Consider the following 5673-nt stretch of genomic DNA (forward strand, 5'->3'; position numbering starts at 1 on the left):
ACTCCCTCCTTCCCTCCATCCCTCACTCCCTCCCTCCCTCCTTCCCTCCCTCCTTCCCTCCCTCCTTCCCTCCCTCTTTCTATTCTTTTCTCCTTTATTCACTTCTTTCCTCTTTCCCCTCCTCCTACTTCTTTTCTTTTCTTTTTTTTTCTGCAAAGTTGACTGGTTATCAAGTAAAGCCAAATAATGCAAAAATGAAGTGATTCACGAGAGGCTTTCTCCTAAAAATAATCAACCAACCCGATCCATGCTCTACACATCCTTGGCTTTACATATGGAAAGCATCACCTATCTAGTCAATAATTAGGTAGACATCTATAGTGATACTGGCTCATTCACCAAAGTATTGAATATAGAGATCACCCCTACTCTAACGATGCTTTAGTGTGAAGCTTTTATGTGTGTCTTCCTGACCAGAGAGTGTGTATTATTAGACAATGCTTAGAATTTGACATCCAATGACTCCTTTAGGTTGTTTTTCTTAAAATTCTAATCCCATCATGTAGTCCTTAAAAAGGCATTGCACTAATTTTTCTTAAGGAAATATGAATAAACATCTTTTAATCCAAGACAGAGCATCAACAATAGACAAAGGGATGGATTCTGTTCAATCCAATATGTGAACCAAAGAGTTTATTTGGCTTACTTATAGGAACATGGCTGAATGGTTACTTCCAGGAACTGACAACCCCTCCAAACAACTCCATCAACACAGAGTTCCACCCCTTTATTGATGATGACATCATGGAAGCTAGATTATAGAGCCCTACTTTTAGTTAACATGCTACTTTCTAATTACTCTGCCATCTCCCAAAGTCATTTACATCTAGAAAGTGGAGAAGGCAAGAAGGAGTTAAGACTGGACTCTTAGGTTGGAGAATTATTCCCCTACCCCTTCTGCCTACTAGAGTGTGTCAGCACATCTATTACTGATACCATAGAACTACCTGATGTTGTAGTATTCTGTTTATTTTCTTTTCCATGGCAACTGGGCCAAAGTCATCTCTGAGATGGCTATGGGATGATCATGTTATGTCTAAAGGAAAAAAAAATCTATAATGAAACAAAAGGAAATCAAGTTTAGTTGGTCCTACAATTATTTAAAATGTTGTTGATACATTTAATATTATAAAAATGAATTTAAAGATTTTTACTCTTTAATGTCAATGAATTCTGTCTTCAAACAGTTGGCTTGAGTTCAGCAGACAGTTCTGTGACATGCTTTTAGTGATTGAGACAAAGAGATAATATTCGCTCACAATGCTATGTAATACTTTTTTCTGTAATACCCACTGTGCTAATAAGCTTTCTATTACTATAACTGTGTTACAGCTCAAAGGAAAAGGTATCCTGGTGGTCAGAAGTCAAGGAATCCCTGTATTACAGCTCTGAAGGGAAAGGAATCCTAACAGAAGTATTACAGCTCTGTTCTCATGGGGCACAGTTTTCCCAGCAAAATGGTACAGTCCTTGTTCCTGATGAGGTTTTCCTACTGCAAGTGTAACAACTCTGCTCCAGAGACATATCTCTGCTCCGCTAAGAAAATATCCCAGCAGAAATGTAGCAGTTCTGCTCTGCCCACCCCCACCCCCACTCTGTTCTGATCTCTGCTCTGCTCTGCTCCACTGAAAGAATGTCATTACTACGAACCTCACTTAAGAGATTTATTGAGAGGGAGGAATCCAGGAACATGGCTGCTTCTGCCAGGGTTGAAAAAGGGCAGTTCTAAACTGAACGGGTATAGGGCTTATATAGGTTTTCTTAGGTGTGGAGTTTTCCAAGGTGAAGATTTTTCAGAGTGAGGATTGGTAGGATTTTAATTCCTGAGCTTGCTACAAGCTTAGAGATTGGGTGGATTTTGTGCCTAGGGATTGACTGTTTTCATCCTCTGGTATTGGTTAGTTTTTGTGCTCAGAGAGTGGTTGGTTTTTGTGATCAGTGATTGGTTGGTTTTTGTGCTTAGGGATTGGTTGAATTTCAACTTCTGAATTGGTTAGAGTCGGGGTGTATATCTTTGGTTCTGTTCTCAGGACCAGGGTTTTCTTTCACTGGCCCTTTCACCCTACAATAGCAAATTACCCCTCAAAACAGTTTTTTACAGAGAAAGGGTTTAATTTGCATTATGAGTTTGCAGATTTCAGTCTGTGATCCTTTTCGCTCCCTGTCTTTGGGCTAGCACACATTTAGTTTTCTGAAACTTGTTTTCTATATAGTCTGTGTAAAACCTCATTCTCCAACTGTTGAAGAACTTTATTAAACTAAACAAAAGTGTCTCAGTAAATACCCAACATTCGTGGTCAGTGCTTCAGCATTGCAGAAGAAGAAGAGATGAGATATGGAAGTGGTATGAAGAAGAAATATATACAATGAGACTTCTCTTTCTTTAGGCTCTTCTGATGTAAATGAACGCTGAAATGGTTGGAGGGAAATTTCTAGAATGAGTGAGGTTTGATATGGGCTTTGAAGGCAGAGATTTGAGAGAATAAAGTATTGAGCCTAATGAGAACATGCTCTGTTTTGTAGAGGAGCAATCCACCTTTCTAGACTAGTGTGTTCCAGAAACTTTGGGAAACTACTCTGGTGAATATGGCAGACAAAGGCTTGTCAGTAGCATTGGAATATGAGTGGCAGCACAGAAGGAATTGCTGAACCATGGAGGATCAGGGTAGCAACTAGGGTAAGGTTACTGAAGATGCACTGGATGGGTGGAAGCTGAACCCAGGCAAGGTAATTGGGGCATCCTATAATAATCCATCTGTCACACACTGAAGACCTCATCAACATAGCACAGATGTGAGAAGGGTCGGGAGACTATTCAAGAGGTGAAAACATCTGGTTTCAAGCATGCAATAGCTAGAGAAGACAATGGAATTTCTTTTGTCTAGGAGTCTGCATAGGTGGGATTGGAGCTTAGGGGAGAGTGCAGGGAGGAAATGCATGTTGATAAAAAAAAATTAGCCAATGGCATGGAAGGTTCAACTGAATTCAAGAGAATGGAGATCTTTGGAGAGGGAATGTGAAGAGGCGGGATGGAGAAATGGGGTGCAGATGCACCCACAATAGAGGCCTTGGACGGGTAAAATGAGCCATTGTTGATGGAAAATGCAGTCTGGGAAGTGAAACTCAAGAGTTCCACAGAATTAGGAGAACAAAATGAGGAAGAAGATGACCACATGTAGAAGAGTTCATGAACTGGGATTAGATATCAAATAGAGGAAGGATAGGGCGTGAGGAACTTGTAAACATGGGCAGAGTGATGAAGCTGTTATGAACATGGGCTCCAACAGCCACTTTCCTTGGATCTTGGGTCCATGAAAACAGGACAAATTAATTTGCAAAGGTTTACTTACTATAATGCACGAGGCCGACTATCTGTCAGCGCCCTAATTCATGTCTCTCCCATCAGTTCAGCACGTGTTCTTATTTAGAAATGTGGGTATTTCAGAGCTAATGAGTCAAGAGGAATTCATGCTAGACAAAGGTGGGTCTATAGTGCAGTGTGATGGTGTCCTTGTAATAAGTGAAGAGAGACATAAGGAAGACACCTATGTCTGTAATGACAGGAGCAGAGTCTGGGGTTACCTAGCTCTAAACCAAGAGGCACTTAGGGCTGCTGGAAATAGCAGAAATGAAAAGAAAGGCATGGTCACATCCTGACCTAGCATTTTAGAAGGAGCAGGGCTCTTGCCTCTAAGACTATGAAAAAAGAAATTCTGTTCTTTATAGCCCCTGGTTTCTGGTGTTTTGTAGTGGTAGTCCCAGAACCTTAATGCATTAGGCCACCTCCTTCTTAAACTGAAGATGGTACTGTCTTCACAGGAAGGGTGGGATATGGCACACTGAAAAATGCTTGGCACAGGGTCTGCTCTGGAGCTAGAACGCAGGTAAATGTTGACAGTATATTATGTTATTCTTTATGGATCTGGTTGTGGACAGAGGGAAAAATGATCCTAGTCAAGCCATGGGGACAATAAAGTCCGCAAATTTTTTCTTGCTAAATAATTGGTGCCGATTTACTAGAGACGACAAATGCCTCTCTTATAAAGAAATGCATCATTTTAGACGAAAAGCCTTTTCTAGGTTGGCCACTTAATTGGTGTGATGTCACACTTCAGAATTTCAGAACACTAGGCTTGCTCTCAAATCACAGACATTAACACCATTGAATACAACTTCTACAAGAATGCCAATTTTATCAAAGCTAATTATAGATATTCACATATGAAAGAAGAGAATCCTATTTTAAGTGAAGAATCAACTGTGTTGGCTTAAATTCTCAATGACTTAAATCCAGACAAGATTTCTTTCAATATAATTCTTCAAAGCGGTACACTATACATCATTCTCTCTCAGATATGTAAACAGCTTTACCTACCCCTGTCTGAAGCACTGGGGAGAAAAGTTCAAGGGTGAATTTTTAACTGAGTTCTACTCAGCAAGTTCAAAAAAATTACTAAGTTCATGTATATATTTTCACCTCATACTTTAGACATCGGTACACTGGCTTTGCAGGGTTTTACTAAGAATAAAAAGGAACAATGATTTGAAAATGCTTAGCCAAGTGCTCATATCACGTTCACATATCCAGAAAGGAAGAAAGATGAGAAAAAGGCAAAGAGACTTTAAAATTTTTCTTCTGTGTAGTAACTGTTATGGCGGTTCCTGAAAGGAGAGGGCCAGTAAAAAAGTCATAATGAGTGAGTGTAGCTAAGCAATAGACTATCGGTTTAGAATATTCCTACCATTTTTAAGTCACATTGAAATCTTTCATTATTTTTTCAAGTTCTAAAGAACATTTAACATGAAATCTATCCTTTAAGCAACAAGACTAATGTGGACCGAGAATCTGACCATGCTTTATCTTCACCCTGGAGTAAATTAAAGTCCTTATGGACCCTTCTACTGTACTTTGAGCACCAGAGTTGACAATAAAATACTACATAGTTCTTCATTTGAACTTGGAAATCCAGGACAAATATAAGGAAGCTGAACATAAAATATGAGTTCCCTTGGCAACAAGACTCTGAGTTTTTGAAATGTTCTGTTTTTGCAAGGAGGAAATTACATTTTGTTGTGCAAGCTGTTGGTCATGGAGCCTTTGGCAAACTGAGAGATGACAGTCAACCACTGCCTAGCTCAGGGAATTTCTCAATATATGTTGGCTAATGGGGTTTTAGAACATTGCCCTCTGTTCCTTTCATAATTAGAAAAGACAGAGATACTTAGGGAGTGGATTACCTTGCCAGCTGACTCAATCTGAAACCTGTGATTAGACAGGCAGGCTTTGGTCTCTTACTTTCACAAAAGTAAAGGCCAGATGTTTATATTTTTCTCTTTTATAATCCTCTCAGCATTTATGGAAAACAGATATATACATGTACATGTTAACAAGTGTACACATGTTGGTTATGGGTGCACACCTATATATTATGTATTATGTTCAATATATGCAGCAAACTTCTCGACCAGCGAGGAAGAACAACCACCACACGAGGATTCTTCTCAGATCACGCTTTATTGGAGTGGCTCCTGGTTGAGGGAGAGTAGGAAGCGAGGGGCTCCGAGAGCGCTAAAGCAGCTGCTTATATAGGGAGCAGGCACACGGGTCGCCCTGTGATTGGTTGCCACCATCAGCTGACACTAGACTGCGTCAGGATAGGCCCAAGGACTCTA

This window comes from Microtus ochrogaster, chromosome 16 (assembly GCF_000317375.1).
Source record: "Microtus ochrogaster isolate Prairie Vole_2 chromosome 16, MicOch1.0, whole genome shotgun sequence".
In the NCBI taxonomy this organism is placed as follows: Eukaryota; Metazoa; Chordata; class Mammalia; order Rodentia; family Cricetidae; genus Microtus; species Microtus ochrogaster.